Source organism: Lissotriton helveticus, chromosome 10, assembly GCF_964261635.1.
Source record: "Lissotriton helveticus chromosome 10, aLisHel1.1, whole genome shotgun sequence".
NCBI lineage: Eukaryota > Metazoa > Chordata > Amphibia > Caudata > Salamandridae > Lissotriton > Lissotriton helveticus.
Genome location: NC_136071.1, coordinates 422,725,107 through 422,749,588, shown reverse-complemented (window position 1 = coordinate 422,749,588; position 24,482 = coordinate 422,725,107). Strand labels below are relative to the sequence as shown.

At 47.2% G+C, this 24,482-nt stretch overlaps 1 protein-coding gene across 1 annotated transcript in view; it reads left to right on the top strand.

Annotated features, from left to right (window-relative positions):
- Positions 1-24,482, top strand: part of LOC144784026 (syntaxin-binding protein 4-like) — a 1,158,996-nt gene that overhangs the window by 511,080 nt on the left and 623,434 nt on the right. The window lies entirely within an intron of this gene.

The following is a 24,482-nucleotide window of genomic DNA, read 5'->3' as shown; positions in this document are numbered from 1 at the left end:
ACTCTTTTCTACGCCACTCTGTGCTACACCACTCTTTGCCACTCCACTCTACGTCACTCCTTTCCACTCTATGCCACACCATGCCACTCTACTCAACTCCACTCTACTCCACTGTGTACTCTGCATCAACACATATTCCACGCCCTCGACACCACTCACCATCACTCCATTCTGCTGTACTCTACTCCACTCTGTGCCACTCCAGTTTACGCCATTCCACTCTACTCTACTCACTTTCCACTCTACTCTGCACCATTCCACTCTGTGCCACTTCAATCAGCTCAACTCTACGCCACTTCGCAATATGCCACTTTACTCAATGCTACTCTACATCTCTCCAGGCCTCTCCAGGCCACTCTACTCTACTCCTCTCCACGCTATGCCACTCCACTGTAAGCCACTCCACGCCACTCTACGCCACTCTACACCTCTCCATGCCACTCTACACCATTCTGCTAGACTCCACTATGCTCTACTCTACTTCTCTCCTCTCTACGCCATTCCACTTCACTCTACACCACTCCATTCTAAGCCATGCCACTCTACGGCTCTCTACGCCCCTTCACTTTATTCCATGCCACTCTACACCAATATACCCTACTCTACACCTCTCAACTCTACCTAACTCTATTCAATGCAACTCCACTCTAAGCGACTCTACACCACTCTACTCCACTCTATACACTCCACTCTATACCAGTCCAATCTACACCACTCTGTGCCACTCTACTCTGCACTACTCGTCACTCTACTCCACACCACTCCACAATATGTCACTAAATTCTCTGCCACTCGCCTCTATTCCACTCTACTCCACGCCACTCCACTTGACACTACGTCACTCCACTCCAAACTACTTTCAGCATTCCACACCACTTTAACCACTCCACTCCCTGCCACTCTACTCTACACCACTCCATGCCACTCCACTCCTATTCCACTCCACACAGTGCCACTGTACACTACTCCACGCAATGACAATCTACTCTATTGCAGTCTTCTCCTTGGCACTTTACTCTACGCTACTCCACTCTACACCACTCTACTCTGTCACTCAATTCCATGCCACACCACTCCACATCACTCTACGTCACTCTGTGCCCCTCCACTGTAAACAATGCTACACTACTCCAATCGACATACTCTACTCTATGCGATTCCACTCTCTGCCACTCCACACAGTACCACTCTACAACACATATGTAGCGTCGGTAGGCGTCGTCTGCGGCTCCGCGTTCGTCGTCGGCGTCATGACCGCCTGGATGACGTCGTCGGAGTACTTAGACACCGTCCTCGCGCGCTGACATCAGTTCTTCTTTTTTCCGCGCAAGCAAGTGCAGATCCGGGAAGAGCAGTTACCCAAGTAATTTTTTGACTAACTTTTTGGCCCGTGTTGGGCTATTCTTTTCGAGTCAATATCGACTCCTGGTACCGATAGGGATGCCCGGGTTCAAGCCGTGCAACGCCTGTCACCGCCTGATGTCGGTGACTGACTCCCACCGCCGGTGTCTCTACTGCCTCGGGGCCGACCACGACGACAAGTCGTGCCCCGACTGCTGGGCCTTGACCTCGAAAGCTAGGTAGGAGTGGTCCCTTAAGCTCCTCGAGATCTGGCAGTCGTCTCCGTGCCGCTCGAGGTCCCGGTCGAGGAGGAAGTCGAGGGACCGGTCGCGGAGCCACAGCCATCGACGCTTGTCGAGTCACCACCACTCGTCGGGCTCGAAGTCCTCCAGTAAGTCGAGGAAGAAGAAGTCGAAGAGGCGTCATCGATCTTCTGACTCCCCTTGCCGGTCGCACGACGCGGCTGACGGTTCGGGTGACACCACCCTCGCGGCTCCATTGGAGCCATGGGCATCGCATCCGGTCCCATACCCTCTGGTCCCTGAACTGCATGCGACGCCGGAGGAGATACGTGACTTCCTCGTGGCCATGAGGACTCACTTCCCTCCGTTAAGGCCTGCCGGCGCGCCTTCCGGACCAAGCAGGCCTGCGGCTTCGGCCCCGGTGCCGTCGGGGGCTTGGGCCCCAGCGCCTTCGTTGACTTAGGTCCTGACGCCGCAGGGCCCAGGGGGACCCAGGCCTGGATCCTGTTCAAGGCTGGTCGACCTTACTATGACTCCGCCGGCACCGACCCCATTGGTGTCATTCCCGGCGCCGTCTTCGGACGACGCCGCCCCAGGTTTCAGCCCCGGTCCGGGTCCGGCGTCAGTGGGTGAGCAATTCACCTAATACCCAGCTCCGTCATTTTTGCCTGTTTTTCAGGACACGGATGAAGGGGAGGACTGGGAGAGGTCTGAGGACCCTCTGGCACAACAGTGCCAGTTAAGTCAGGACTTGGCAGATGAACTGGGGGAGGCCAGTGGTCTGGACACATCGCCCGACACTGGATTCACCTCTCCTCCCTCCGTGGCTACAGAGGAGGATGCCACTTATGGTGTGGTGTTGCGCACGGCAGCCAAGGCCTTGGCTCTAGAGCTCCCTGCTGCGGCTGTGAGGACTAATCTCCTCACCGAGGTGCTTCAGCCGCCAGTAAGCTCTTTGGAGCCTATGCTGCTGTTTAATGAAGTCCTCACAGATGTTCTGATGGGCACCTGATCCAAGCCCTCCACAGTGCCCCCTGTGGATCGGAACGTGGCCCAACGCCACCGCCCGGCTCCGGGGGACCCCCACTTTCTGTCCGTTCACCCCACCCCTGAGAGCCTGGTGAACCAGGCCTATACATCCAGACCGTATTCCCGACTGCCCCCACCAGATCGGGAATCCAAAAGGTTTGATCAGTTTGGGAAGAAACTGTTCTCCTCATTGAGTTTGGGGTTGCGGTCTATCAACACTGCTTGCCTTTTGAACTGCTACATCCACTCCTTGTCGGATACGGTTTCAGACGTTGCTGCCCCAGTGTCTGGAGGAGGCCCAGGCACAGCTCGCCCAGACACTTGCCGAGGGGCGGGATGCAGCACGCTACTCGATCAGATGTGGACTTAATACCACGGACTCGCTGGGCAGAGCGATTTCCACGGCGGTGGTGATCTGTCGCCACGCCTGGCTGAGGTTCGCCAGTTTTTCGGGGGATGTCCAGGCCACGCTCATGGACATGCCCTTTGATGGCCGTCGCCTCTTTGGTGACAAAGCAGACAGTGCGCTTGAGTGTTTCAAGGACTCCAGGGCTACGGCCAAGTCCTTGGGCCTGTTGGGCCAGCAGACTTCTGCTTTTTGCCTCTTTCGTGGCCAAGGAAGGGGCCCCCCACACGTTCGTACATCCACAGGCCGCAGAACCATCCTCAATGCGGTCGCGGACGTGGTAACCGCCGTGGCGGTGCCGGGGGACAACAGCAAGGTCAGTCCACATCCACTCCCGCAGCATCTGCCTCAAAGCCTTCCTAGTCCGACCTTTCAGGCTCTGTGAGAAGTTAGCCTGGCATATCATGTCCACTATTCTAGTGGGCACCTTGCACCAGTCTAAACGACCCTTATTGATGGTGGTTTTAAAGTCAAACTTATAGACAAGCTATCCTAGTGGTAGCATGGACCAGCAGTCATAGGCTAAGACTTCAGAGAGCATGTGAAGCAAGCTGTTTTACCAATTATAATCCCTTGAATACCAAATGAAGGGACACCACACAAGGTATATATAAAATATATATGTATTTATTTCTAACACAAACCCCCTCTGCACTCTTTATGAGGTCAGAGATCGAAGCACATCACAAGTTACTCAATTAGCATACGATAAGTTGCACAAATACAGTTATGCCCTAGGGGTCTCACAAACCATATACTAAGTAAGTGGTATAAGAATCACTTCAGGAATAGTGAATAGGCCTAGGGGCTAGGGAATCGCTGGGGCTACACTAAACAACCAAAGGTTAGGAAGTAGGAGACCCACGGGAGATGCGTGCAGTGTCTAAAGACAGTCACGAGTTACCATTGACTTACAATGGAGAACGAAGAACTTACAAATTTACTGTTTAAGGGCACTCCCGGATGGACTACGACAAAACCCCTTTAGACTAGGACACTTCGAGAGTCACGACCCACGGGAGCACCGGAGTACTCGTGTTACCTCACCCAGGGAAGCCGGGTGCAAAGGTGCCTTTTGGTGTCGGGTTTCATCGTCGTTTTCTATGGAGATCTGCAAAGAAGTGCTGCAGGCGGCCAGATGATACAAGGATGGATCGAGAAACTGAAGAACATGAAAGCAGAGGGGACAGAGTCTGGGTCACTAGCTAGTGACCAGGAAGGAAGCAGGAAGGAACCAGGCGATGTCACGCTGATCTCAGGTAAAGAGGTGAAGCTTGTCTCTGCAGCCACGAGGGCCAGGAGGTATTGACGACAACCAGGAGCTGTATTCGAGCTGTCCCATGAAGGATATAGTTGACTGCGGTGTCAGTATCCAGACTGGACCCAACAAGCCTTGGCAAACGCAATCCACCCAGGAAATGAAGATTGGCTTTGGAGCAGACCAGCAAGGTCTGGGGAGCTCCTCCTTTGCGGGGAAGCTGAAGCAAGCCTGGATCAACCAGGAAAGCAGTTTGGTTTCAAAGGTTTGTCTTCAGGGGGCTCACTAGCCAGCAGGCCAGCAACCAGGAAGACGCATTAAGCTGAAATGCAAGAGCGGGCCCCAAGCGGTACTCGTGGAGTGTGGAGGGCTGAGCTTCAGTGCAAATGGCACTCGAGTCTGGGGCTTCTCGTACTCCAATGCACAACTGCGAGTTACCTCAGGAGTCGATGCAGTTAGCAAAATGCAGGATGTCCAGGGTGTCCAGTCCCACATCTCTCGTGTCCGCCACGGGTCTCAGCTTTGCTGTGGATGTGGGTCGGAGTCAGAGAAGTCTATAAGTCTGAAAGTCCAGATCCTGTGTCGCTGAGTCTTCGGGTTCCGGCGGGAGCGTCGACAAAGCAGACTGGCAAGTTACTGGTGGTGCCTGTTTGCATAGGGTGGTCACTACTTGACCACAAGGGAGATGTATTCAGTCTTCTAGTCAAAATAGAACGTCGAAGGTCCAAGAGTTGCGTATCAGAGTTTCGTTCAAGGATAATCTAAAGTCCTGAGGACACAGCACCTATCTTTATACTAAGAAAATGGGCTGGATTACCTGCTAGGTCCCTCCTATGGGTGGACCTGTGAAGGGGGTCGTTACAGCCCTTTCCCTTTGTCCAGTTTCACGCCAGAGCAGGGCTGGAGTGCCACAGCAACTGGTTTGAACCGGGCTATGCATGGAGCACCTTGTGTGCCCCAGGCAGTGTCTCAAAAAGCATCTGCTGATGCAGCCCTCCCTGTCCCAATACACATCAGCCTGTCTGGGGAGGTGCTGGCACCTCCCTGGACAGGAAACCTATTGTCCAGGCCTCCCCTGCCAGAGTTTCGTCCAGCAGCAGGAGGTCAGACTTGTGTCTGTGGCAGCAGCATCCATTTTGTGATGCTGTGGCTCTGTTTAACTTTAACCGGGTAAGCAGTAACATACATGTCTTTTCCCTCTATAAGGGTGGAATGCTACCCCCGCCGCCAGAGTTGGCGGGGGTAGTATTCCAAAGTGTTTGACACCTTACACGACATGTTTTAATAAAGCCCAACCAAAGTTAGCATTAACCGCGAGGATTATAATGCACTTAAGAGTAAATGGTATGGCTATATCATAGAACAGCTAAAAGGAGATGGTTCCGAAAGCTGCAGAGGGGCTCAGCTAATGCTAGGGCACCCTCTGACATAAAACCAAGCACTCTGCCTCCAGGATTGTCGAGGCCTATCATAGGAGTGACTTATGGCTGCATATGTGTCTATATATAAGGTAGATATAGCTATACTATATCTAAGTAAGGGGTGAGTACACCACCTTAACCAAGCTGAGTGATCAGCCTGTGGTGTCAGTTTGGATGGCCAGCCAGGGGTGGCATAATACATGCTGCAGCCCCTGGTAGGCCTTGGATGCACCTATGCCCTGGGTACCTATGGTACATTATACAGGGGCTCAGCAAGGTGACCCAATACCCACTCAGGTATGAACCTAAAGTATATGGTATCAATTTAGAGAGAGAACAGCTGGGCTGTGGGTCTGATTAGCAGGCCCACAGCCACACTAAAAAACCATAAAATCACAGCAAAAAGTGGGGGGACCATAGGAAGAAGACCCTACTCTCCTACAGGCCCACTTGACGCCAGTGGGGGGCAGGGTCCACCATCACCTCCTCCACTGGCTTTCCATCACGTCGCACAGGTGGTTGCTGCAAATCATCCAAAGGGGCTACTCCCTCCCCTTCGAGGCGACCCGTCCAGCCATGCCACCGCAGTGCCACCGCATGTCGGGGGATCACTTGCAACTTCTGCAGGAGGAAGTTATGGCCCTCTTGGCCAAGGGGGCCATCGAGCGCATTCCTGGGGCAGAAGTAGGACACGGTTGCTACTCCCACTACTTTCTGGTACCCAAGAAGGGCAAAGGAGGCCTACGCCCTATCTTGGACTTCTGGAGTGTCACCGGCTTCCTCCGGAAGGAAAAGTTCAAGATGCTGACTTTGGCTCAGGTCTTGGCTGCCCTAGACCCTGGAGATTGGATGGTAGCGTTGGACTTGCAGGACGCGTATTTCCACATCCCCGTCCTGCCGGCCCACCGGCTCTACCTGCAGTTCACGGTGGGCCACGAGCACTTTCAGTTTACCATGCTCCCCTTCAGCCTCACCAGCGCCCCTCGGGTGTTCACGAAAGTGATGGCGGTGGTCGCAGCTCATCTGGGCAGATCAGGGGTTTCAGTCTTCCCCTATCTCGACGACTGGTTGTTGAAGGCGGGCTCGCCCCAGACAGTCGTCTTCCACCTCCAGACTATGGCCGACCCCCTGCACTTGCTGGGGTTCTCCATCAATGTGCCGAAGTCGCACCTGTTTCTCTCTCAGAAGCTCCTTTTCATCGGAGCAGTTCTGGACTCGGCGCGGTGTGGGGTTTATCCTCCCGAGCAGCGAGTTTGGGATATTCAAGCTCTGATTCCGATCTTTCAGCCTTTATCCAGAGTTTCGGTCAGGTTGACGCTGCGGCTCCTGGGGCTGATGGCCTCCTGCAACCTACTGGTGCATCACGCCAGGTGGTGGATGCGGGCTCTGCTGTGGGACCTGAAGTTTCAGTGGGCACAGAATCAGGGCAACCTGTCTGACCACGTCCTGATCTCAGAGGGCACTGCGAGTCAGTTGCAATGGTGGCTCACGAACCGCGATTGGGTCAGTCGGCAGATCCCTCTCCCTTCCCTAACCGGAGCACGTAGTAGTGATGGATGTGACCCTCCTGGGATGGGGAGGGCACATGGGAGAGGCGGAGATCAGAGGCTCTGGTCACCGGCGGAGTCCTGGCTCCATATCAACCTTCCGGAGCTGCGGGCGATCCGACTTGCACTGAAGGCATTCCTTCCCTCTGTCCGGGGAAATGTAGTGCAGGTGTTCACGGACAACATTACCGCCATGTGGTACTGCAAAAAATAGGGCGGGGTGGGGTCGTGAACCCTTTGTCAGGAGGCTCTACGCCTCTGGACATGGCTGAAACACCAGGGTGTCATCCTGGTGGTTCAACACCTGGCAGGTTCCCTGAACGCCAGGGTGGGCGAACATAGCCGCTGGAGCATGATGGATCACGAATGGCATCTGAACTCGGACGTGGTGCAAGGTCTCTTTCAGCAGTGGGGAGAGCCTTGGTTAGATCTATTCTCCACCGAAGAGAACGCGCAATGTCATCAGTTCTGCGCGTTGGAATTTCCTTGGCGGCACTCGCTCGGAGGCGCTTTTCGACGCGAGTGGAGCTCCGATCTGTTGTACCCCTCTCCGCCTATACCACTTCTGCCCAGAGTGCTGAAGAAGAGCAGGCGCGACCGGGCCCAAGTCATCCTTGTGGCTCCGGACTGGGCACGAAGATACTGGTATCTCGAGCTACTCAGCATGTCAATCGATCCCCCCGATTCGTCTGCCTCTTCAGGAGGACCTTTTGTTGCAGCAGCAGGGGACGGTCCTCCACCCGAACCTGTCCAGTTTCCACCTACATGCGTGGAGATTGAGCGTCGACAGTTGAGGCCATTTGACTTGCCTCCTGAAGTCTGTGATGTGATTCTGGCAGCCAGGAGTCCCTCCACCAAAACGGTATATGCCTGCAGGTGGAACAAATTTGTGGCATGGGGCACAGCAAAGGCTGTGGATCCACTTTCTGTCCCCCTTTCAGAAGTTCTCCTCTTCCTTCTTTCTCTTGCCCAGCAGGGCTCTGCTCTGGGCACTATCAAAGGCTATCTCTCGGCCATTTCAGACTTCTTAAGGCTTCCTGATCAGCCTTCTCTTTTCAAGTCCCCTGTTGTTTATAGATTCTTGAAAGGCATCACACATATGTTCCCTCCTGTTCCCTTTGTGATGCCTCAGTGGGACTTGAACCTTGTACTGACTTATCTGATGTGCGCTCCCTTTGAGCCACTTCATAACTGTCCTCTTCGTCTTCTGACTCTTAAAACTGCATTCCTGGTTGCCATCACCTCTGCCAGGGGAGTGAGTGAGCTCCAGGCTCTGTCTTCTAAGCCTCCTTTCCTCTCTGTCCATCCGGACAAGGTTGTTCTGAGGACTCGTCCTTCTTTCCTGCCTAAGGTAGTTAAAGTCTTTCATATCTGGCAGTCCATCACCTTGCCAACCTTCTTTCCGCCTCCGCATCCCTCGAAAGAGGAAGAGAGGCTCCACTGTCTGGACTGCACACGCCAGTTCCGGGTGGATGACCAGCTCTTTGTTGGTTACGTGGGTGTTAAGAAGGGACGGGTGGTGCACAAGCGGACCATCTCTTGGTGGGTCGTTTTGTGCATCAAGGTTTGTTACTCCTTGGTGAAAAAGGAGCCTCCTGTGGGGCTGCCCGCCCATTTCACTCGGGCCATGGCGGCTACTACTGCCTTGGGTCAGGAAGTCCCCTTGCAGAACATCTGTCAGGCAGCTATGTGGGCCTCGCTGCACAAGTTTGCTAGGCACAGCTGCCTGGACAGCCAAGTCCGGAGAGATGGCTTTTTCGGCCGTTCCGTTCTTCAGGACTTTCTGGTGTGATCTTGGTTCGCAGACCCACCACCGGGGTTGGTATTGCTGGGGTATCTATTCTAACTTAAGGAATCTAACACTAACCTGTTTCTTTCAGATGCACAAGTTACTTACCTTCGGTAACGATATATCTGTAAGAAACAGTAGTTAGTGTTAGATTCCTTACCACCCCACCCGTCCTCCCCGTTCTACGAACCATTATCTAGGGTTAAGGTCATCCCTTTCAGGTCCTTAGTTTCATGGCACCAGTGTTGGTTTCTTGCATGGCTCTGGGGTCCTGGCTCGGAAAGCTATGCACAGAACTGACGTCAAGAGCGGCGTCTAAGTACTCCGACGACGTCATCCCGGCGATCACGAAGACGGATGCGGAGCCGCAGATGACGCCTACTGACGTGCAAGGGTACTGCTGACGAAAACTTTCCGGATCCAGTCTGATGCCTGGGGATATTCTAAGGTAAGAAATCTAACACTAACTACTGTTTCTTACAGATATATCGATACCAAATGTAAGTAACTTGTGCGATAAGCATAATAGTAAATTGTTTTGTTTTTTTAAATACTATTTTCCCACAACCTGTGCAATTCTTGTGATGCTCCAGTTTGGACCATAAACATCTTTTCTCACTCTTTGACTCTGCATTTTGGCTAACCAATGCAAAAATGTCAGACATTTTTTAGCTTTCCATTTCTGCGAACGATTGGGCTAGTAGCGTGGAAAATATTAATGATTTCGGCACTTGTCTGAAAGACCCGTAAGGGCGAGTAGCCAAGTAAAACCATAACATAATTATTTGTATGGTAATTGGATGTTTAGCTCATTTAATCAATATTCCAAGATGTGTTTCAAATAGGAATCTAGACTAAAGCTTTCAAATGTATTGTGAGACCAGTTTCCCTTTTCTACTGAATTACATCTTAAACAGGTAGTTGAAATCTCGGAGTTAATATTACTTAAATACGTGGGAGTGCAATAATTTAGCCATTTTGCATAAATTGTATTTTACAAAAATTAACTTCTCCTAAAACCGAAAAAAAATATTTTATTGACTTTAGTTTATTCCACATATCTATTTTTCTCTTTCTGCATTAATCAGAGATTCTCATAAACATTTATGTCTCTTTTATGCTGACTAATCAATCCTATATTTGCATGCTCAACTAGCTCTAAAATCAAATATGTATTAAGAGACAAAGTGCTTGGAATAATACTTAGGAAGAAGAGATAAACAATATCTTAGGACCAGATAAGCCATCTTTTACATTTCCTATTCAAGAGATCTAGACTTGCCCAGCGTCTCCATTATTCAGTTATTAAAAATTCTGATAGTTTAGAAAAATCATCAATTTGTCATGTGGTTACTATTATTTTATCACAGAATGACTGCGCCTTACTGTTAATATCCTTAAAACAATTAGCAGCATTTATGTAGGGAATGGTCTTTCCTTTTAAAAAGCATTTGTTAGGGGCGTGGCCTGTGGTCACACAAGTATGCCGGCAGCAGGAAGAGCAATGCTCTCAGATTTCTAGGCTTCACTCAGATTAATCGGTTTTAGCAATGTTTCGCTCCTGGGGAGAGCAGTGGCGAATAGCAAAATCTTCAGCAACCATCAGCGTACTTCTAAACACCTCTGTTTAGAGGCTTCAAACTGAGGTGTGGCAGGTTCCAACATCAGCTGCCTTGAGGCCTAAGATCACCGAAGTAGAACGAGAACTAGGCAGACCACCCAGTCTAATAGCGTACGCGTGCCGGGGCACACCTGCCTGACACCAGACAACCAACCCCCTATATATATGATGCTCCCATCCCAATATGCCCCAAATAAGTGCTGCTCCACAACTATAACAGTCAGCTGCAGTTAAGAGAAGATGTTATGTTAAAGGGATTTATAAAGCGCAGACGATTGGGTCGACTGCAGGACGTGTGGAAAGGCTAGAATCCATATCAAAGTTACAGTGGACTTTTTTTTTTGGGCTAAAGGAAACTTTGTTTGTGTGCACGAATATGGATAAATAGGATACGCTTCGGTGAACAGCAATCCCGCGTTTTCAAAGTTACGTCTTACTTCGATTGTCTGAGAAGGGTCTGAGAAGACTTGTGCGCAACGTACATGAATAGAAGAAGTCATCTTGTTGTGCTACTTTGCCCCCTAGAAGGATTGCAGCGCTTGATATTGTGGCAATCATTATGAGAAGCGGCATAATACTGTCCTCAGTTGTCTCAGCATATTGAATATCTGGATAATTGAAACAGCCCAATCTACTTAAATAGATGACAGTGGAACTATATCACTAGTTGTGTCTTCCGCCATCCCCCCCCCCCCCCGGGTTGATTAACTTTTTAAGGCTCTATATCTGGCAGGTCCTGAGGAAGGTGGTATTTCATCGTTCTGTAGCCACCGAAAGGTGCGACGATTGCCTTGCTAGACCCTGCTATATGCAGTTGTTATATTTGGTCACTCAGACTATGTTACTCTGTAGTTAGTTCCCCCAGATATATTGTAAATAGTGTGGAGGTTGTTTTGGGCTTGTAAGAGTATGGAATGAATGAGAGTGTGTAAGTTTAGTGTTTTGTCTTTCTACCTGGGGATATTCCTTATTTATTGTTCTATTGTATTTTCCACTGAGATGTGATTATACGATTATCTGAAGGATAATGTGTTGAGTTGTTTATATATAGCAAAAAATTCATGAATATAGAACAGTGATGAAAACATTTTTGATAAAAGAAATGAAATAAAACAATATATTTTTGTTAACCGTCTGAGTACTTTGTCATTAAGGGATTCTGAGCTCACGCTTTGTATTTGTGCTCAATCAACTTAATAAAAATATGTATAGGTCAAGAGGGAGAATTTTTTCTTGTTAAAGCGCATAGCTGCCCCATAAACAGGGCATCCCAGCGTTAGACCTTGCAGATGGATAAACTGTAACCAGCAGCCTAACAGAAAAGGACATGTATTAGATGGAAAAGAGGCAGGTCTTTGGGGATTTCCTGAAGTGCAGATGGTTCTCAATTTTTCTAATAGGGAGGGATAGTGAATTCAACAGAATAGGGGCTTGGCATGAAAAGCGCAGTCTCTAGCTCTGGCTCTCCTAAAACACAGGACAGTGACCAAATTAGGATCAGCTGAATGAAGGAAATGGGAGGGTTGGTACAGCGATAAGAGATTGGACATGATGGGGGACCTCTGGAAGTACTGAATCTTATGAGCAACACACATGCTTTTAAAGTGGATGCGCCTTTCTACTGGAAGCTAGTGCAGTTTGAGGAGGTGACCGGGCAAACCTACTGTTTTGGGCAAGCTGGACTCTTCTGACGACATACCTATTAGTTCCTAGGTACAAGATGATGCAATAGTCCAGCTGTAACAGAATTAGTGCTTGGATGATAGTTTGTTGAGTGGTAGAGTCAAAGAAGCCAAAAATGGGTTTGAGACTTCTCAAAAGCCCAAAATAGGTTCCTGCTTCCAATTTAGATTGAGCCTCAAATGCCAAGGTGTTGTTCATGATAACGGCTAGATTTTTTTTGTAGAGCACTTGGGGGCGAGGGAGGCCCAAGCGAAAGGGGCCACCAGTGGTCATCCCAAGAGTGGGTGTCTTTTAACAGTAGGACGACTTTGGTTTAATTGCATTCAGGCGAATGCAATTGCCATTCATCCATTCAGCGACCGCTAACAGTCCTCTTTGAAACTTGGAACTATCAACCGTAGGATTAGCTGTAAAGGAGAACACCATCTGACTGTCATCCGCATAAGAAATTAGTGCAATCCCGGTGGATTTTATGACCTGTGCCAGTGGCTCGATGTAGATATTGATGGGGTACAGTGTACGATTGAGAGCTGTGGGTGGGTGAAATTACCTGCAAAGAACGTTTAGATAGGTAAGACGCAAAGATACAAGATCCACATAATTCAAACCCAGTGTTCGAAGTGGGGGGATCTAAAGGGCACAACATGCCCATACTTTTTAATTTTAGAAAAACAGTTCCCCTTACTTTATTTTATTAAAAGACAACCATTCCCAGGATGGATGATTCTAACAGCTGCAATGCTTCAGCTGTAGTGTAAGGCTTAGCCTCCTGTGCTCTGAAACTGAGGGAAGAGCAGACACTAAACAAGCCTTCTTGCCAGGGTGCCTGCTTGCCTGAAAGAAATTTAAATGTGCACAACTGGTCAATCTGTAAATGTAAAGGCTACTTGGAAGCCCGTATTGACTTTAACTCAATAATCAGGAGCCTTCAAGTGAAATCACTTGAAGGCTCCTGATTATTGAGAGATATTATAGGGGAGCTTCTGGCTAAGCTGTGAAGTGTGTGCTTTTAGAAAACAGTTCTTTAGTATGCAAAAACTCTGTTTTAGAAACACTTTTTATCGTAAATCTTTTTGTGCATTTTGTATTAGCCTATCTTATACTGTGTATTCTGCAAGTTCAACATATTTACTTACATGTTCACAGTGCTTTCTGTCACAGACTGGGACCTTGTAGCACTAAACATACACAAGCCAGTATGTTCCACTGCATCAACCAGGATTCAATTTGGTGGCTCTAGCCTGCAGTGCATCAACTAATAGAGGTTTCATAATGTATGCATTTCCCACCGAATAACATGACTTATATTCAATTAAACTGCACGTTATTTTATATCTAGTTACTAGAAGTTGAAAAAGCAAAAAAAGTTACAGAATATTTCGTTTTTTAGCCCCAACTATGACCACTCCCCCATGCTGACTCCCGTCACCCCTTTGCGTTCAGCATCACAAGTGCCATACTTTTTTTAATGCACTTTGACCACTGTACAAACCTAAACTCCCAACACTCCATTAAGAGAGCAAACAGGGCATGGGCTTACTAAATAACTCTAGGGGGTGAGCACCAGAGTGTCCACCTTGCTTTTTTTACTTGATAGACGATTTCAACTACCCGAACAATTTGAACTAATTAACGGCCGACACCACCTTCCTAATGGGTTTTCTAATTAGGGTGTGGAATTCCTAAGCGGGTGCCACTAAAGAACAGTTCAAGCTATACAGAGGGCCTACCCACACTTAAAAACTACACTAGCACTTTCTGACTGTTAATGCCCAAACAGGTAAAGATCCAAAGAGGTCTCAGTGAATTTTGGGTACAGGCAATGCAGTGAGGTGTGCCCACACAGCCCAACACTGGACAACATGGCATTGAAAAAGGTACCTCAGGGCAGCCATCATGAAGGAGGACCTGCAAACATGTTTGAGTGACCTGCATGAAAACTTATCACATACGGTAACTACCCAAAGGCAAGCATTGAAAGGAGACTTGGCTGCTAGCCTTTCAGACGTGACAAAAACAAATCAGTCACTGGGAGACTGGGTACCGCCTAAAAAAGATGACTTGTAATTATGAGACAAAGCTTCAAAAGATACAAGACTACCAAGCAAAAATGAGGGTAGGACATCAAGGCACTTGGGAGAAATTCGCAGATCAAGGCAAGACAATGTAAGAACTTCAACATGGGAAAGAACAAGTAAAGAGATAATGTTGTCTGATACTGTGAGGCTCTGTTTCACCAAGTTTTGAAGGAAGATCAAATATTTTACATCACCATTGTTCGTGCACACAGAATGGGCTCCCCAAGAGGTGCAGCTGTTGCCAACTCAAGAGAAATAATAGTGAATATATTGTGATATGTAACAACCTTTATTTTTTATCTGACATTACAGAGAAAGACAATAACATTTCAGATATTACATAATAATGCAAAGTCATACATTATAGGCAAAGCTATTGTAATATGAACAAAAGGCTAACCAAAAGAGCCAGCAGCGAACAGTTGATTGAGGGGTTGTCTAGGGGGATGGTAGGAGGGCACAAGGATAATTAGATCTATCTGCCGCCTTTGATACGATTCACTTCTCCTAAATCGACTCCAGTCGCTGAGCTTTAGGAATCCAGTACTGGCCTTGTTGAGCTAGTTTCAATGCAACAGGACACAGGCCTTGGAGCTCAAACATTCCACCTCTGACCCCTTCTCCCTTCCTTGTGGGGTGCCTAAGTGGGTCCTCTATTAGCCCCATGCTTTTCAATATCTGTGTTACCTCTCTGTTCAATCTCTTCCTACACTGATGACACACAAATTGTAGTGTTTATATCATCTGATGTCGAAGAGGAGGCAACAAATTTCTGTAGCTGAATGTCTTACATTGCAAATTGGATGTAAAAAAACAGCTTGAAGCTAAACTCAGATAAAACCAAGGTCTTGCTTTTTGGGAATCACTCCACCTTTTGGAACTCATCATGGTGACAATTTGACCTTGGCTCCTCCCATCTCCAGCTCAAAAAGCTAGAAATTTGGAGTCATCTTTGACACCAAGCTGTGCTTCTCAGAGCCAATAAACCAAATCTTCATGCTTTTTCTTGCTCGGGACTTTCAAGAAGATCTTCTTGTTCACTCCTCTGGAACTACAATAAACAGTGATGATAGCACTCATCATTTCAAAGAAAGACTACTGCAATGCCTTGTTCCTGGGCACTTATAAACATCTGGTGAAAAAACGTAATTCTCTACAAAATGTAGCCACTAGACTGTTTCTGAAAATTCCCAAGTTTACTCCCATCTCTCAATCATTGCAGGGTATATGTTGGCTTCCAGTTAGGAACAAGATCAATATTAAGGCACTGTGTCTAGTCCATAAGGCTCTTCAGCAGACTAGAATATTTTCAGAAAGTTTTCTCCTGGTGTTATCCTTAGATCTAGTTATGCCAGAATAGTAACTGTCCTCAGAATAAACAAAGCCAGATGCGGTGGCAGGACTTTCTCATTCTGTGCTAGTAAACTTTGGCACGCTTTGCCTCTAACGTTGCCCTCTCAATCCAACCTGCTGCAGTTTATAAAGCAGCTAAAATCCTGGCTATTTGCTGAATCACTAAGTCAATCTTAGTTACCTGCTCTCTCTTTGCTGAGTATCTGGTGATAAACCGCTAGTGCTAAGACACCTTAGGGTAATCGCGCTCTATACAAAATAAATTTACATTACATAAATAGAAGCGGGAAGAGTTACGATACATTCAGCATGTGCATCTCCTGCCAGAAGTCAGGGGGGCCCTGCCCAGCAATTATTGCCTGCAATCCCTGACTGAAATAGAGAACTCCCAGAAGACAGGGGGGTGGATAAAGGGGTTACTTGACTTCCCCCAGCGACTATCTGACATGGGAACACAGAGGCCAACAGTCCAAATAATAAGGCAAAAATAGATAAAAAGCAACAGGTGGAAGTCTCCACTTGTGCCGCGTGAAGGGTGGTGTGGACATGTGTGTGGGGTGGGGAGGTAAGGAGGGATAGAATAATGCCTGGGGCAGGGGTGCACCTAGTGTGTCAGCTCTGCAGTGTCCAAGAGACTTCCAACTTAGCCCTCAGGGTACTCAATCTACAAGATGAAGAACCCGATGTCTGGGTGGGAGGAAGCAGAGATACTCCATCAGGGACACATAATCAATTAAGGGTTGCCAGAGGCATTTGAATTTCTTTTCAGAGAGTGAGAGTTTATGTGATAGATGTTCCATGGCTAGGGTGTGCCGTAGCCACATGAACCAGGTTGGTATGGGAGCGCTGGAAGTGGACTTCCAAGCTACGACAATAAGCTGCTTCACTGCTCCTGTCATGGGTCGAAAGAGGTAGCAATCGGTATGGGACATTGCCTCAAGAGTAATAGGGCGAATTCCTGGAATAACTGTGCAGTAGCCTGCCGGTATTGGGTATTCCAAGTTGATCTTAATGTGTCCCAGGATTTCTTTTCATAACATTGTGATGATTAAGTATGACCACCATATGTGCTGGAAATCGCCCACATGCACCGCCAACCAACAGCTGGGGTTGTGAAGAAGATTTAGTGTACATATGCATGCTGGGGTTGAGTACCATTGCAGCTCAATCTTGTAAGCTATTACTTGTTGGGAGATACTTCTGTGGGTTTTGGGAATTTCATGCCATAAAAGTTCCCACTGCTTCCGGGAAATGCCCTGGACACTGTAAAGTTCCCATTTCATTTTGTACGGGCAACTAATGATCAAGCGGGACTGCTGCAGAGATACCATACATCTTGGAAATGAGGCCTCGAGAATGTTCGAAGCTGCGAACCATGGATTCAAAGGGTGTAAGGGCTCAAGTGGCCCCTAAGGCTTTGTGGTAAACAATGGCCACTGTTACAATTGGAAATATTGGTGTTCCATTGTACCTGGGATACTGAAGTTTGCCTTACATAGGTCAAAGGGTTTCATTGTTTGTCCCTGAAAAAGATCTTACAAAGTCCTGCAGTCACCCCTCTCCCAGTTCAAGAAAGATTTTGGAGGTAGTGCAGGTGTGAAATTGGGGTTGCGAACAATCAGTGTATTTGGGCAGGTGAAAGGAGTCAGACCTCTCTCAACTGCAAGTCTATCCCATATTCCCAGAACCGTCCTAGTTGGAGTCGCCATGCATGTAGTACTAGGGCGGTGCTGTTTTGGGAGCCATTCTGAGTCCCACAATGGTGTACAGGCCACTGCTCGGTCCATATAAAACGAGTGCTTTTCGCTCTCTCTGACTACCTATTCTGAGATGTAGAACAAATGAGCTGGCCAGTAGTAATCCTGGAGGTTTGGGCATGCAAGACCCCCACGGTCCCTAGGGAGCATGAGCAGGGAGTTGGAGACACATAGGATTGTTTCTGTTTCCAAATAAGCAATCAGAGATCCCTATGCATGTGTCTGATATCCTCTGCAGGGATGTGAGTAGGGAATTGTTGGACCTGGCCTTTTTTTGCAGGATTATCCCAAACATTTTGCTTTCTTCCTCCTTTTTTTTTCAGACCTGCTTTTGTTGGCTTTAGGACTCTGGGCACTTTACCACTGCTAACCAGTGTTAAGTACATATGCTTTCTGTCTAAATTCTATAGTTCATTGGTTTATCCATGTATGGCATATTTGATTTACTTATAAGTACCTAGTAAAATACTCCAGGTGTGGCAAAGGCCTGTAAATCAAATGCTACTAGTGGACTTGCAGTACTGATTGTGCCACACACGAGTAGCCCTGAAACCATGTCTCAGACCTACCCCTGCAGTGCCTGTGTGTGCAGTTTTAAACGGCCATTTCGATCTGGCAAGTGCACCGACTTGCTAGGCCCAAACCTTCCCTTTTACTACATCTAAGTCTCCCCTAAGGCAGGTCTAAGGCATACCCTGGGGCAGAGTGTACTGTATTTAAAAGGTCGGACATGTGCTGTTGTGTTTTACATCTCCTAATAGTGAAATACTGCTAATTACGTTTTTCACTATTGCAAGGACTATCTCTCCCATAGGGTAACATGGGGATTGCCTTGAAATATCTTGTAACTGTAATTTCCCATTGGGAACTGATAGAGATTTTGTGTTTGGGTCTCTGAACTCACAATTTAAAAATACATCTTTTGGTGAAGTTGGTTTTTAAATTGCGTGTATGAAAATGGTACTTTTAGAAGGTGAACCTTTCTTTCTTAACCACTCTGTTCCTCTGCCTGTTTGTAGAATCCATGTCTGGGTTAGGATGACTGTTGGGCTCTTGAGCATTCACTCTAGGCAGTCACACAAAGGGGGCTTAAGTGTGCCTTGCCTATCCTGATGGGCCATCACCAGGCTAATGGGCCTACGTGAGCTAGAGTGATGGGAGGAGATGTCACTGGCACCTGAATAGGGCTGTGCCTGTCCTCACACAACCCTGTCTCCACCCCCCTGTAGTGTGTCTGTAGCCAGGTCAGGGTCAGTGTCTTGTGCACTGCAAAGGCTTTCCTTTTAAGTCTGCCCACTTCAAAGGCAGAAAGGGTTATGAGTATTGGACTAGTGACGCTCTCAAATGTGGGTCTTGTGGTGCTTGCCTCTTGTTAGGAAGTCTCAGGGCCATTAAAGACTTCACCTCCCAGTGCCTGGGCTATTTTGCTGAGAGTGCTGGATTGCCAAGTGGTGCCAAATCCAGTTCCTGGGAAGTGTAAACTGGTGAGAAAATACATGCATCGACTCTCAGTGCCCGTTTCTTACTGCAACACCACTGTGTGGCTAAAGAATCGATGCAGCGGCAACTATGCGGCTGAAAAATCCCCGCAGCCGGAGCGCTGTGTCACCAACATCCATGGCACCCACTCTGATGCAGCCCCTGCTTCGCCACTGAAGAATCAACTCATCGTCTGCTTCACGACTGTGAAAACAATGCAACGCCTACATCGCCATCGGCACAGCATATTTGGATTTTCAATGCATTGTCCCTCAATTCCTTCTCTTCATCTAGGCCACCCAGCAGTAACAAACCGAGGCCATATCTCCGGACAACGATGCATCACGTCCCCTTCCAGTAAGGAATCAATGCATCTTCTCCCCTGACAGCAAGGAACTGACGCATCACCTCCCCTGCCTAGTAGTAAGGAACCAACGCATCACCTCCCCTGGTAGTAAGGAACCGGCGCATAGCTTTGCTTTTCCGGTGCCTCACCTCCCTTCGCCTGTTTTATCTTAGAATTTTGATGCATCCAAGATACTTTGTGCCAAAAGAAACTCATCCATTGATTTCTATGAACTAAACTTATTCAACCTTTGAAAATGGATCTTTACTTATGTAAGTTTGATTTTTGGTGTTTGGGTCTTGTTTTATTCAGATAAATATTGGCTATTTTTCTAAACTGGTGTGGACTAATTTTAAAGTGTTTTCTTTATGTCACTGTGTGTGTATGTACAAATGCTTTACACATTTCCTCTGCCATAAGCCTGACTGCTCATGCCAAGCTACCAAGGGAGTGAGCAGTGTTTATCTTAGCTGTGTGACTCCCTTACTAGAGTATAGTTATATATATATATATATATATATATATATATATATATATATATATATATATATATATAATAATATATACTAGACTCCATTCTAGAATGAGGTGTCCTACTTGGACAGGGTTCAAACCACTGCCAACTAGAGACCCTATTTCTAACCGGATTGATTGAAAAAGGTAAAGCAGTCTAGGGAGGATGGACATCTTTACAACCTTTATACGGCCCAACAGTGACACGTGGAGCTGCTTCCAGCGCCTGAGGTCATCTAAGAAGGCTTTGCAGAAGGGCAGCCAGTTGGCCTCCGTCCATGTCTGGAGGGAGCTTGCGGTTGTAAGACAAAGATATTGGATGGAGTGGTCTGCCCAGTGAATGGGAGCTAGCGTTTGTAGGAAACGGAGCAATTGCTGCAAAATCATCAGGTTAAGGACTTGTGATTTGGCCATGTTTATTTTGTATCTTGACACTACTTCAAAGAGTTGCAAGCTTTGCACTACCGCAGGGAGGGAGGATTCCAGTTCCCTCAAAGTACGCAGTGAGTCCTTGGTGAAAAAAGAAGAACTTTAGAATCCTGCCTCCCAAAGGGTATACCCGTGATGGTCTGAGCCTGCCTTATTTTCAGGTCCAAGGGCTCCACCACTAGGGTGAACAGCAGCGGGAGATAGGGAGCAGCCCTGATGGGTGCCCCAATGAAGTGTGAAAGGCTGTGCCCTCTGGCCATGGCCGCTGTATATTACTAATCATGCTGGGGTCCAAACCAATCTTATGGAGGACCACGTGCATGAAGGCCCAGCTTACTCTATGAAATGCCTTCTCAGCATCTAGGGAGGGGAGGAGACCATGAATACTGTGTTTGTGGAATGCTTTATTTTTACTAGACGTGCAAGGTGTCTAATATGATCGGCACCCTGTCTATGCTTGGTAAAGCTAACCTAATCAGGATCTATCAGTTCAGGCAAGAGGGAGCCAAGTCTGTTTGCCAGCATTTTGGTACAAAATGTTGTATCTGTGTTTAACAAGGCTATCGGACGATAAGCTGAGCAGTGGGTATGGTCTTTGCCAGGTTCGGGTATGAGAGTAATCTCAGCAGCTACCATTGTCTGCATCAGGCCAGTCCTGTAAGTGAAAGAGTTGTATAACCTGAGCAGGTGGTGTTTCAACTGAGGGAGGAAGATACTATAAAATGTGGTTGCCAAGCTGTCTAGGCCTGGGGTCTTTCCAATGGCCCTGCTAAGTTCTGCATCAGTGAATGGAGCTTCTACATCCTGAATGCGCTGGGGATCTATGGGTAGCCAGTTGCAGTCCCGGAGGTAGGCATCAACAGTGAATTGGTCTTCACTATTGCTAGCGTAGAGGTTTTGGTAGAAAGCCAGAAAGGCTCTCATTTGTTCGATTCACGGTCTGACCAGCCTGATTCTCCCATTTAGGTTTTAGAGATGTGGGTGTGAGCGTAATGGTGCCACAGCCTACGGGTCGACAGAGTGCGTCACTTTATCTCCTCCATCATAGTATTTGTGTTTGAGAGCCATGAGAGACCGCTCAGCTTTATTGATGCGCTCACAGCTGGCCTCTTAGCACAGCCAATTGTTGTTTGTCATGTGACGCGGTGTATTGTTTATTGCCCTAATATTTTGACTGTCTCGACCCAGGTGTTGCAAACCACAAATCAAATGCTTTTGCCTTCAAGAGCAACCTATAACTTAAACTGCATCTAGTTACATTCCGAAATGGACGATTTCATTGGAAGGCGATTCACCAAAATGCCTGGGGTAGCGAAAGTGGCATCACACAACAGGAAATTACATCAAAGGACCGTTGACTTAGAGTATCTCACAATAAAAATATATCACTAGGACTGACAATATTTCTGTTGAAATAAGAAGTGCAGGAATAATATAATGACATAACCACTACTAAAGCAGGGTACTTTTTACCATGTACATATTAATTAGTGTACTTCCATGATATACTAATAGAGCAGCCAGTACATCCCAGGGAAAATCTGTCACTTATACAGGTACAGCCATAATATCATATTCAATTAGATGCTGAAAAGCTCAAGCATGGCCATAATAATCATCTGAACCTCGAATCGACATGCATAACCGCCATATGCTCACATAGCCAACACATACTGAGTTGTAGCCTCATATTGACAAGTGTAGCTGCATACACTATATGCAGCCTCATCAGCGCCTTAAATGCTCCAGTACGGACACATAATGCCATCACAGTCTCATTATGGTTAGCCATAGTCTCAAACATCTAGTGCATCCCTTCCATGAATAAGCCTGACCTTGACTACTGAGTGCACCACCCTGCGTGCTGACATGACCGGAAACAGAGTGAAGCCTCTTCATGTATATGTTTTTTTTAAAGTTTAGAATGCTTTATTGAGATAATGTTTAAAGTAAAACATAAGTATAAAGTGTGCATGTGATGTTCAAACACTTCCAAAGCTTCAAATTAAGTACAATGAATAAAAAAGAAGAAGGAAAAAAAGACCCGAAAGGGTGTGAACAATATTAAAAAGTATGGGGTCAAAACCAATTTAAACCATCGAAACATTTACCTAAGCATATGCAATTTAGCATTTTAAAACAGGGGTATGAAGAGGGGGAAGTGGAAGCTTCCCTCATACCCACAGAACAGGTACAGAATGTTAGCTTAAGTGCACCCTTTCCACAGAACACAACACAGAGCAGGTACAGAGAAGTAGCTGTGCATGATGCGCTCAGACACAAAACAGGCAAAGGAAAAGCAGATACAAAGCAAGCTAATCTCACAACAGCGAACAAGTGGAACACAACAAGAAGCTAAGCAAACATGGGGATACTGGTCTCCTCTGGTTGGCAGGGACATGTTGATGAACCTTTCTTCTGGTTGTAAAGACTGTGCCCGACTTGTCATTACAAATTGTGTCATGGCTCTCTAGCTCTTAGCTGGTATCAGCAGTACCCCAGCAAGTTCTCACAAACCATCAACTGGGCACCATAAACACTCAGCTAACACTAAAAGTTCACAAGCTATACGTCAGCCAACTAAATGATAGCACTCATCCACCCTAAGAGGCCCTCTGCTTGTCCTGAGGCACCATCAGCCTGGCCTTCAACTCTCATCACAAACTCGCAGGTTGTTGTTACATTTCGTGTCTATCAGCACCCTTAGTTGATCCTCAGACAGTGTTCAAGCCCACTTTACCATGGCTCATTACACAGATCCATCTACTCTGTCTGCATCTTATCACAATCCCTGTCACCATGGTCTCACACCATAATTTTTCACTCTTTACTCTTTACTGACAACAGACGACCCAAAGAGACCCTTAGCAGGCCTCAGTCAACCCCTAACTAACTCTTGGAAGCCCTTGCTTGCCCTCACATTGAATTCCAGCTTTGTAAAACGCAACGTATCTCCCTTAAGGGTATCCAGGTGCTGGAGGTCATCGCGGAGATTAAGTGAGCTATTGCCCACAATCACATTATGCTGAGCTGAGTTGCCGCAGGCGTTGGGTATCGAGCCACAAGCCTCTCTCTCTGGGGTCAGCCGCTCTGGCCGCGGCGCCACACCTCTCCCAATTTAACCCACCCCTACTTTCAGCAAGATTTAACTGACCTTTAGCCCCACTGTACCAGTCTCCAAAGCCTCTGAGGGGCCCCACCTGTGTGTGAAGCCTATCACACAGTCAGAAAGATCACTTCATCTTGCCTTCCGTCCCTCCCGGCCGACTGTCGGATATTTCCAAAGTTCCTCTGCTAGCCGCAATTCCTCTCTTGATTCATAAAATAACCTTAGGCTTCTAAGCCCATAAAACACGCCCATTAGAACCCAGAGCCCTTCACTGCCCATGAAGACCCTTGTCAGTCTGCCCTCATCTACTCAGTCAATGTTGTCCCCAGGCACCTGTACTCAGTGTGCTGCAATGCAATTCCCTAATCTGCCGCTCCAAATGTACCACTGTCACACTTGCTTAAGCCCTTTCCTTTAATTGGACCCTTTACAACACTGTGCAAAAGACATACTAATGGAACTAAACTGCAACGCTTTGGTAACCGATTACATGTACAAAATTACATAGATGCATGCATGTGTTGGGTGTGCACGTAGTACATACATACACATGTGCATATACACACACAACTTCACTTACATGCATCTTGTGATAAGAGCATTGCAGTTTAGCAGCAATATTAAAGTGTATTCTGTACAGCACTGCTCTGCAGATTTCAGGTACAAATCGTAGTAAGATTGTTCCGTTGGTTAATGCAGCTGTTGCATATGGCCTTGTGCAAAAGTTAGATAACAAGATCCGACCCTGGAGAATAATTAAGTTGGTTGTCCCTCTGCTGCAAAGAACTGCCCTCGACCTGCTTATCATAACTCGGAATCCTTCCAAGTATAAATCAAACTGCAATTGTAACGAAACAGATATTATGGGTGTCCTTTTGCTTGATGGTAATACTATGAAGTAAAAAAATTATGCGGCTTTTTATTGTGTTTTGAAAAAAGTTATTGTTAAGTTATGTATCAAAATTCATTTCCGTACATAATAAAAGTAATATTATCTAAAATTCGCGCGTTGTCCTTGCCTCTAACGAAGTCAAGATACGAAAATAATAACTGCTCCCTCTCTTTGTTCTTGTGGCTCAGG